An 11,851-nucleotide genomic window follows, 5' to 3' on the forward strand; every position below is an offset into this window, starting at 1 on the left:
TGAGAGGGACTGATTGCATCGTTATGGTGGTCTCATGCACTAAAACTTTATAACAATGTGGTTTGATCTTCTATAGTCGGGTCTTTCATCCCTGTCCTCAGTGGCTTATGTATTTTTTGTGTCATATCACCATTATACTAACTTGTAACTGCACTTATTTATGTCCTATTGCTTACTGCTGCTCTGCATGTTTGCATGTGTCAAACAGCTAAGATCAGTGTTGCTTGGCCTCGTTTTGTTGCTTTGTGTTGCATGCTTGCATGGCTACATGTACTCAATGGTGAAAATGTTTTAATGCGTTACTGTATTAATGTTATACGGTTTCCAGTTGCTCTGCATGGCCTCAGCTTCTGGCCTTGGGAATACTAGTTTTAAAACATGTCGCCAAAGGAATGCGGTTTAAAACTAGCCAGCTGGCAAAAAATGGCACATTAACAGAAATGTTAATTAAACCATGTTGTCCTTATGAATAAATAAATGCAAAAACATTTTTTTTAAGAAAAATAAAGAGGGCTAGGCGCTACACCAACTGCACAACTGTTCTCCAAGAAATATCAAAGTTTAATAAAAGTTACAAAGAATTAACATCAACTTCTTAAATAAATGCACTTGCTGCGTGAAAACAAGATGACACAGATAGAGAAAAAAAAGTGCAACCATCAGACCTGCTGTTGAAAATACAATTCTGAAAGGCTTGTTGACAATGCACTAATTGGGCACCTTTTGCCGGTTGCTCATCTCAACAGAAGATGAACACATTTACAGTAATTTGTCGATCATGTGTGAGTCAGGGATTAGTGCTGAGCCATTATTAGGCTAACCCCTTTTCTTGTTGTGCACTGCTAGATTTTTAATTAGATTCACAAACCCTGAAGAGCTACAGAGTAAACACATTTAAAAAAAAAAAAACTAAACTAAAAAAAAAACTAAAGACAGCTTTCCATGCAGCATTAACTTTTGAGGAGGCTGGTGTAACCATGTACCAACAATGCAGACGGGCCATAAAGTCCTCCAGACAAGCTGACTGTCACAACATTTGTTTGCCAGATTACATTCCTTTCTGCCACTGCGAGTGGCAATAAAATGGGTGAAATTCTCCAAGCAGCGTTGCTCTGGTCTCTCAAACCGCAATATGTCTGTAGTCAAATATGTTTGGAGGTGGGATTGTCAGCACAATGCTGCATGCCGGGTCCTTTTTTTCATGTTCTGGAACTTTTTAGACTTGAGCAGGCCGGGAGGACAAAAGACCGAGACGTCTGTGAGGACTATCAATACATTTAAACAGGGGCATGCATTTCTCATAAAGTGGCTCCAAAAGAAGAGCGAGCAAATGGGAGGGGGGGCTGCTTGATCAACCCATAAAGGGAGCCTCAGTTATGAACCGGAGAAAGAAAAAGAGGAAGAAAGAGTTGGGCAAAGGGGGAGAGAAAAAAAAAATTGAAAGAAAAGGTCATGAGTGGCAGTTGATTTGAGGAGTTTCTGCGACCCCACAAAGGGCCATGACATCATCAGGTATTGAAGTGAGAGAGGAGGAGAAGGGGTTATTTAAAAAGCTGGCCGCTTACCGAGGCCGTAATTACATTTGCGCTAAACATGCCCAAGTGCTCCTGCGCTTTGGGGGGAATCATTTTCAGGGGTGGGGGTTGGAGGGCTGAATTAATCAGCTCTGTTTGCCGTGGGGTCTCTTTATTACAAAAATCTTTCTCACCAAAAAGCTTATGTTCCCAGGACACTATGTTTAATAATTCCTCTGTCTTTTGAAGAGTGAATTTCCCTAAAATGCGTTTGTCTTTTAGACTAGTTGTCAACTATGAACCCAGAAAATTCAAACTGTCCTAATATCAGGATAAATAAAAAAGTTTTACCCACTCTTACAACACCCCTGCTGACCCGTCCAACTCTAAACCTTTCCGTAGCACTCGGAGCATATAAAGCCTATGCAGTGCATGGTGGGTAGGCATGGCGTGAAGTGTACAAGGAAGGAATGCTATTAAGTAAGTTATGCACATAATGAATCTGAGCAATGCTTGGGAAAACTTCAGCAACATTTATTCCTCTTTGAGTTTAGCCTATTTCTCAGTGAAAAGAGCAGGCCGAGTGGTGAATACAGTAAATCACTCTTTAGTTCTGCCGGAGCTGCTTTCACCCAAGGCCAGTACCCCCAAAGACTTCATCTATTTACAGCCGCATGGTGGGTCCAATCTCGTGTCAAGTTTTTAAATAGGCCCGAAATATACAATGCTTCCACTGTTCGCTGTGTCACTTTTAACACAACACAGACAAGCCGAAAGAAAATTATCACGTTGGGGCAGATTGCGAGAATTTTATAAATGTAGTTAAACTGTGCTCTAAAAAAGCAGAGCGATATAAATCAAGCATTCAGCTTATCCACCTGAGGTGACTGCGGTGTAATGTGAGGGTGACAAATTCATCAGTCGTATGATATTTGCGGGCTCCGGGCTTTTCCTCACCGCTGTTGACACACTACAGTGCAGCATGACGTGTCATCACCATCCTGACAGATCCACAGTGGCTGCGCTGCGGCGCACTCAGCCAGCAAATCCAATTAGCTTTCCCACGATGACACTACTCTGCTGTCGGAATGACACACTGTAATATGATGAAATTATATACAAACACGTCTGACTCAATCTGAGCCCCGTGGCTCACGATTGCCAAGAAGCATCCAGCAACATGCTAATTCAAAGCTGACAGTTTATTCACTGGATTCAGTTTTATATACCTTCTGCTAGGTGACTAAACTTAGGACTTTTCTTTACATCATTGGATGCATGATTTCCATCACCAATGAGTGTTTATTTTTGGCCAACACAAATATTTAACCTTTGTAATACTTCTATACTGTATGCTAGCCTTCCAACAATGGCAAATTATTTAGCTTACTTTGCACATCTTAGCTTAGCAAGACTGATTTGTTTATGTAAGGAACACCATCAGTACTGTTCAACCAAGAATTATTTGAAGGCCATTTGATAACAACCTTTAATCAATGAATTAATGATTGACTAGTGTTGGCCTACAGTGACATATCAGTATGAAAACTTGCTGACTGGTCCAGTTTCCAAGGCAGTTATAATGTTGCACTTGGTTGTGCTGTGTGAAGTAGCTGTGTAAAAAAAAAAAGAAAAAAAGTGATGTCAGAAAGGTGTATGGGGATGGGGTTGATGTTTGAACCATCCAACAAGCGCCTAGTAAATATATTGCACGTTGTTTTGGTTTTGGGACATTTTGGGTTGAAAATAATATTTTGCGGGCATGTGCTTTATGGGTGCAGCCAATGGTGAGTTGGGTCTTGTTGGCTCAGTAAAAATATGTATTAACACCCCACAAACATTGCTTATAATATTTTATACTGCCCATTGTCTGCTTTAACAATATATATAGTGTAGTTGGGATTTGAGAGTGTGGATTCTAACCTTTGATGACTAAAAGTTGAATATTGTTGCCTCAGCACACAATACGTTAATGATGAATGAAATGACAAATATAGTATGTATTATCCCAAATGAATGCTGAAAATAACATTGGCCTTAAAATAATGTTTGAGTGTCCCCAAAGACTTACTAGAACGTTCCCACACATAGTGGACTTTACTTTAGCAACAAGCAATGATTTCCTACTCAATGGATTGGATCTTTCTTGCCTAGAGCTCTTATCCATTTTCTCCTTGCCATGATCTATTTTATGGATGTTCCTCAATGATGGCCGCATGTTGCCATCGATGGTTTCCTTTCTTTATTTCTCCAAGGACTAAGAACACCTGTCTGCTTTAATCACTAAGTCCTTCCCAGCAGGAATGCCATCACTGAATGGACACCAAACTGCTATCTGACATTGATAGAAACAAGATAGTATAGATCCACATTCGGCAACAACAAAGAAGCAGCAAAGAGATCAACAAGAAAATGTGTCTGTTCTCCTGGTACTGAAGTTGTGTCCTCACAGTCTGCTGAAACATGACTGACTAATATCATAAAGAGGGTAATGGAGTTTCAGCAGTGACTCACTATGGAAACATGAAACATGGATGAAAGAAATCATATTTTAACGAGTCACTCCAATTATGTGAACGCTGAGTGACACATCCGTAGGATTTTCCCAGAAGTTGGAGAGGTCATCAACAACCTATTGTTACCGAAATAATAAAACTAGAATCCAGGAAAAGCACAATATCTTGTGGGTTTTTTGTTTGTTTTTTGTGCCCTATTTATACCCGGTATTATGGTGCTCCAGGACCTCTGTTCATTGATCACCACTACAACACAACGGTCTAAACGGGTAGCCTTCTGGTGTTATTGTTTGTATGCATGATACATATTCCAACCAAGAGACTTCTCCAACAGTTCATTGCTGTGTTTAAGGAAGTGTTCTTATTCAACTTTCTGATCTTTCTTTGTCTTCCACACACATCAGATTGAAGAATTCTGAGATTCCCTACCAGGTATGACATCATTTCAGGAAGTGACCACACTTAATGTGGGAATTTACTCCGAGTGGACTATCAGCCTTGGAAGCTATGAAATAATTTACCAGTAAGGTTATCAAACTACTTTTCTGCCACTGGGGACAAACAAATCAACTCTCACCATTTAACTGAAGAAGAGCCAAATGCCCCAAACATCAGTGTGTTGACCCTCAATGGAATTTTTTTTCTGAATGCAAATAATGACCAAAGTTTGCTCAGTGATGACCATTTCGTTCTATCAGTTTTTCATGGAAAACAATTTGTCCTTGAATGCACAATGTCCGTACACATGAACCTTTATGAAAGGTTCCATTTACGATTTCACATGAATCACCCACTCCCACCCTCCCCTTAGAGAGAGATAAGGACAATCAATATCTAACACTACAGAAACACATACACACATGGCTTGTTGTCATCAAACCGGCCACAACTTCAAGGCCACAAAATGAATGATTTAAACATACAATTTGATCTCCGAAGGTTCTGTTGACAAACCTGTTTCACCTCATATTTTTTTGTTCCAAAGTGCATGTGTTTGTGTGGTTAATGTCAGCAGGATATGATCTTTAGCGAATAACAGGGTTATTGCCACAGAGAGCAGCCGCAGCCAACATACCTAAAGATTATTTCTTTTCTCAGAAACTTTCATTTTAATTGGAATAACAAATACCAAATTTGTTTATTTTATATTCATAGCGAGATATGTCATATTATTACATGTCTTCTTGGTCACAAATATTCCCTCATGTCGTCAAAAGTAAGGAAATTAAAAATTGTACTTGGCCCTTAGTTTGAGGCATTGGCATGGACGTTTATTCCTGCAAAAGTCAGTGGAGGTAGCCTTCTTAGCAGCAATAAAAGGTAGGATTATCACCCTGCTTGTAAAGACTGCCAACCTATTTGAGTAAAGTGTAAAAAGCGACAGGAACCACAGCTGATATTTAAGTCAAGGCAGGTGTTTGGGAAAATTACAGCTGTTTCACATAGAATGGGTGATCAGGGGTGTCGACTTTGTTAGTTATACTGTGGATCAGTGTGACTTGCTTTACTCATAACACTGTATATAGTGTAATGGCTTAGCATGTGGTTGTGATCGTCATACTAAATACACAAGGTCTCATGTTAGTGCTTTTTAGTAATATGTCTCAACATGTTCTGGCACAAAATTTTGTACAAACATTCATGGTTCCAAGATGATGAATCCTGAAAGCAAAAGGGATCCGCTGACTTTTCCTCTTGCGCCACCATGGGATTATTATTCGTGGTCTTGAGTAAAATGTCTCAAGTAAATATTGGATTGATTGCCATGAAATTTTGAGCGTTCCCCCTCAATATGGGTTGCAACTCTGGTAAACCTTTAAATGTTTCATGTAACGTCAAATTTTTATTTTCCCATACATGAGCAAATACCTGAAAAATGTTAATAACATTCTCATCAGCCTCATCTGTATTTGTTGCTAATTTGCAAATGTTGGCACGCTAACTTGCTAAACTAAGATGATGAACATGGTGTAAATTACATTAGCATTTAGCTAGAAGCACCGTTGTGCTGAAGTACAGCCTAGAAGAGCAGCTAGTAGGGCTTTAGACAAGTTGTTTAAAAGGTGTAAAATCCAAGATTGAGAGCATTTCAATTGCCCTCAATGGCTCTCAACATATTGACGGCAAGCCAGTGGCTAATAGCTAGCTGTGCTAACAAAGTTAACAGAGCAAACTATGGCAAAAGGGCTGACAGAGCTAACAGTGTTTACCTGAGGCGGAACAGGAGGGTAGGTGCTAAACTTCCATGACAACGCTCTACGTAGGGATGACATTATCAGCTTTAACCGCCATATAAGAGCTGGGCAGAGCGGTGAGTGTTAGCTAACCAGTGGGGCACGCTCACATGCACGACAGACACGCTTGGCCGGCATGCATACAGGACAAAGTGCTTGACTATCCTGACTATCGACGTGACGTTAATAAGATGGAGTACAGTACCAGGATGGTGAATAGGATCCTGCCTGTTTGAAAAGACTCAAACCCCAAAGAGGAAACAGACCATTTTTCACAGTGACAGTGGTTGCTGAGGTTGGATAGAACCCCTCACAGTTCAAAGATGACAAGCTTCCCACAGAGAAACACCAAGGGACTCAATTCAACTTGTCCCTTTCAGTCTCTTTGGAACACAATTCAGCTTGTTGTGAAACAAGATTGTGCTTCATTACGTTTTAAAAAGATTTGCATATCTTACAGCTCCTCTATATTACATGGTCTGGATATTTAAGAGGCCTCCAATGGGATTATTCTTCAACTGTGGGGCTTGTATGCCTGAGCCTATTTGTCCAGCAAACCCCTGCACCTACTGGCCAGTCTCTGTGGCCACTGGTCACTTCTGCCTCCAAATCTACTTATAGATTTCCTTTGCTGTGTGGCCTGAGACAGGTCAGGAGGTCAGCCTCTTGCATGGCATTCTGGGAGTGATTGTTCTCCAAAGGCCTTGGGTGTGGAATCTATCATCATTAATGCACCAGTCTGCTCTTGTTAACCGGCTGCCCAAACATGATGGAGAAAGAATGGAGGGTCCTTTGAATTGGCTGCTTTTGAAAGGAGATCAAATTCGTCATTTCATCTAATAATTGGGCCAAATAGGAGGTCAGAAGGTCAGCCTCATATGCTGTTTAGAGACTGGCTTTGATATGCGAGATAGTGAAAATGGATGATTAGCATTATTAAGTTAGTATTGCATGAGCAAATGGTGTGAGATGTAAATACAAGACATATAATTCCATTATGTGATAGATAAATGAATATTTTCTTGACCAAGAACCATCTGCCATATGACTTTACTGCACAAAGACCACCAGTATGATGACTATACTTTTTTTTAGGTTGCATGACAACAGCTGTGAGTTCTCACATTGATGAATAAGGTCAAATGTATGCATTCTCAGAAATGTTTACTTAAAGATTGTGAACCTGGGTTAGATATTGCGACTCAGGACTAACATTAGTGTCCTCAATCACCCGGTCATGCACTTCTTTCAGCTTACTGCTATTAAAACTGTCCACATGATATAGGTGAGAGGAGCCAGCTGCTAATGTTAGCGTGAGGTCTTCCTTCCCCCCATCCCCGGTCCAAAGCAAACGATTCACCCATTTTTATCATTGTTTCAGTTTAACCTTTGACCCCACATGGGAAACTAAATAATGAATTCCATATTTCCCTATGGTGACGGCAGGATTGGCTGTTAGTGACCATCAATCAAAGCCAGCAGAGCTGAATGGTCACATGACTGACCAGTGAGTCACACAGTGTGCATTGCCTTAAGAAAGGGATGACGAGGAGACATATGGACACACATAAACTGCAAAAGAGTACAAAGCCAGGCATAAAAGTGGATCAGCTAAAAAAAGATTTTTACAAGTTACATTTGCAGTTTACTGCAATTTTTTATCAGATGAGAAGAAGAGTTAGGGCTACAGCATACTGTCTGGTCTATATACAGGCTAAAATGGACAATGTAGTTTACACATTAAGGTTTGCTCATAATGTATAGATAGAACGGGGGGAAAAAAAGGTACCTGCTGCGTCACATCATCTCTGAGAGATGAGGCATCTTCAAGCATTATGGGCTCAACAGCAATGTTTAAAAATAATAAGTTCAATGGCAATGCCAATCATGTAATGTCAGTAAGCCACAAACAGTACGATGTTTATGGTAAAAGATCATTTGTATTACCTTACACCAAAAAGATACCAAAGGGGAGACAGAAGAAGATTTCACATCAGAAAGTCCAACTTCAGGTAAGAGTGCTTGCTCTCTGGTGTTTAGTAGAGAGTGTCTTTTGCTATGATTCATTATTATTATTATTATTATCTTGTGGGTTGAGAACATTTTCTGCCAGTGTCAAAACTCAACAACAGAATTAAATTAAATTTGGGTAAAAAGTGCTAAACGACAATATCTTAATTAGATGTGGTGGGACACATGTTTATTGCAATTCCACATTGTGATGCAGGCTGAAAAGGTTGTAAATCATGTGCAGTGCTGCTTTAGATGATAAGCACGAGAGAGCAACAAAGAAGCAGAAATGATAGCAAACGGGGACAAAATAGTGAAAACAAGACCAGACACAGACCTGTTATTCATAGCAGAAAGAGAGGGAAAGGCAGATGTGTGCATGACGTCTGAAATGACACTACTTTCATTAGTAAAAATAAATAATAAAAAACTTTCTGAAACTGTTGCCCCAGATAAGAACCGTGTGAAAAATCGATGGGGGAGCTCAGTTGTCAGTATGACGGTGTGCTGACTAACTCTCGGAGGAGCGAGGCAGAGTGGGAAGAGGGTTTTAAGGACGCCCACTGGAGATAAGAGACCATTCGCCTGGGAACAGCGGTAGCTCTTTTTATTTATTTTTTTTCAGCTAAAGTCACCAAATCTTTAGAGGAACAGAGCTGAGTGTTTGCCTTCCTCCTAATTGAGACTGGGATGACAGCTCAGGGCCGGACGGAGAACCCCGTCGACAGTGGGAAAAGGGGAACGGGACCAGCGGCATAATCTCCTCCTAAGCCCTGCCTATTTATCACGGAGGTAATGATAAGAATCAGATTTAAAAGGTGAACCCTGAGATGGGTCAGAGCCTCACACAGGCGGTAACGTGATCTGCAGGAGAGAGCGCTGATAACCTGGGACAATACGGCGGGAACGCCTGTCAGATAAATAAAACAAACGGTGCAGCGCTATAAAAGGAGGCCCACGTGGCGTCCGCTTCGCAGAACAAACGCACCATCACTAAGAATAGGAGGAGAGTGATGGCTAGAGAGAGGAAGCGAGGGATGGTGAGGAGGAGATAAAGGAAGCTGAAGAGATGACTTATTTCAAAGGAGCCCGGAGACAGAGCGCTTTCAGAGCGGTGAAACAGATAGACAGTCAGGGGATGGCGGAGTGAACACCATTGATGAGCAATGTCAACAAGAGTCTCCATTCCAGTGTGATGCTCTCCAATTGTTACAAGTAAATTAAGAAGAGTGCGATACATTGATTAATTTAAGATTTTAAATAAGCGAATTACTGGCGTTGTTGTAGGCGTTGTTTCATAACCAGGTATAAAATACCTGGTTATGAAACATTAAAGCTGCACCTGGCACAATCATTATTTTTATATTTGCAGTAGCGATCTGCACCATTCACACTGATAATGACGGTGTAATTGTTTGCCTAAAATAACAAAATATTTTTTGACATATACATTTAATTTAGTCCAATTCTTCACTTTGGTTCATAACGTAAACTAAATAAAGACGGCCGTGATAAAGACCTAGGGAATCATGTCACCATGTAACAAACCTATGTTGCATTGTATATCACTTTCTGTACCCATCCACAGCAAAAAGTCAGAATACAGCATAACTGTTGTCTACTTCCATCAGACACCGAGAGCCATTATGTCACCTGGTTTTCATTACAATTACACAACACCAGTGGAACTCGTCTGCTGCGGCGTTGCACTGGGATGAAAACCTGCAGGCTCGTCCACCGCTCTGGATGGAACACTGCTGCTGCGTCCTGTTTGCTGCCACGTTAACGCTGCTGGTGGGCGTCTTGAGCTGATTGCCCTCCGCTCGATACGTCGCCTGGTGAGGTCACTCAATGGCCCCGGGTACCCTCGGGCCCTTCCCCTCCGAGGAACAACAGTGCTTTGACCTCTGGGAATCTTCCCTCTCTGCAACGCGTGTGTGAGGTCATGTTTTCCAGACCCCGCGCACGGCCCTGTGTTTTTTGTCCTCCCCCTAGCGCACTGTATCAACAGGGCTCTGCAGTTATGAAAATATAGCAAGGCAGAAAGAAGCATATCCTGGGCCATCTAGCGAACAATGGAAGAAAACATGTCACTGACGCTGTACAGGTTTGGTCACTTGCGAGATAAAATGCCTGCGATGTGTAGGCTGGGTTTGTTACTCATAAAAAGTCAATAGGATCCGAAGGCGGACAGTCCGCCCTCCCAAACAGGGAATTAATGGCCAGAGCTGTTGAGCATAGATGACTGATGACTTCTATAGAGAGCTCGGGAGACCTGCTGCTACTGTCACTTTGGTGTCTCTTGTGGGTCTGAGTCACTGGATCATGTCAAGTAGCACCAGAGAATCACTGTGTTACAAAAGATAAAGTTGACACCACGATGCTCCACAGACTGCAGGCTTCAATCGGTGCTCTGATTACAAACCAGGTTCCAAGTAAACCACCTGTAAGCAATGCTAATTATTCACTGTGCTGCATTATTTAAAGTATTCAAACATACATACATATATAACCTCCTTGGCCGAGGTAAAAAGATGAAATGAGGAATCATTTAGCAGCACGTTAATATTTTCGGTGTAGTTCCTCCTCCTTCTTTTATGTAAGGGGGGGGATAAAACTGTAGTGGAAACTTCTGAACAGGAAGTGTGTGGTGAAATTGCAGTTTCCTGCTTTTAACAATGCCCCAAAACATATTTCTGAAGTGGGCAAAGCGGCCTCGTCCTTAGCGTAGCCTAAGGATGTCCTTATTAGTCAACTTACAGTACGTGCAAGCGCCTTTAAATGCTTTTAATTTACAGGAAGTCAAATCCAAACACCACCGTGTGACTGCAATGACTCACTGAATCACACAGCTATGAGGCTATGCTGTTGATATCCAATATGAGGTCATGTCTTACTCATACCCTAAACACACAATTATGATGCCAGTCGTGCCCGATCAAATCCTGTATGCATATGATTTGTAAATTAATCATACGACAATAAACAATGGACAGATTCAAGGAAGTTGTTTCAGAAATGTGTCCTTTCGGGAATTGTTTTTTTATTGTTTGCTCCTCTGTTTTTTATGTTCTTTTGTATTCTTATCTTTCAATTAAATGAATCAGTAGAAAAACACGTCTGTGAAAGACAAAGAGTGTGAAATGCACTCCATGTATATTTTTAACATGGTCTCAAAGGTTGTTTTTCTCACTATTTTCATTAGATGATGAACACTAACTAACTGCAGTAGGCTAACAAGTTGCTGTTAAGTAACAACAACAGTAAACAGATTCACACCAACCCCCTCCTCACATTCCACAAGTTTTGATTCCCATGTGTGCTGCAAGATCTTTTGCCACATACAGTAACCAAACGTGCACAATCTCAAACATGTGCACATTTAGCCCCGATATGCCATTGTTCTTCTTTTCTGTCAGTTGAAAGAAGTTGTTTCATCAAATCAGCGAGAGTTCCTTTTCTTATAACATCAGGGTTTTCCCCTTTTTGCTCTCCGTCTCACTTTCTCCTTTTCTTCTCGTTCCTCTTTCTTTGACTCTCTCTGCCTCTTGTATGCTCGTGTCTGCAGCTGTATTTT

This window comes from Anoplopoma fimbria, chromosome 2 (assembly GCF_027596085.1).
Source record: "Anoplopoma fimbria isolate UVic2021 breed Golden Eagle Sablefish chromosome 2, Afim_UVic_2022, whole genome shotgun sequence".
Taxonomy (NCBI): Eukaryota; Metazoa; Chordata; class Actinopteri; order Perciformes; family Anoplopomatidae; genus Anoplopoma; species Anoplopoma fimbria.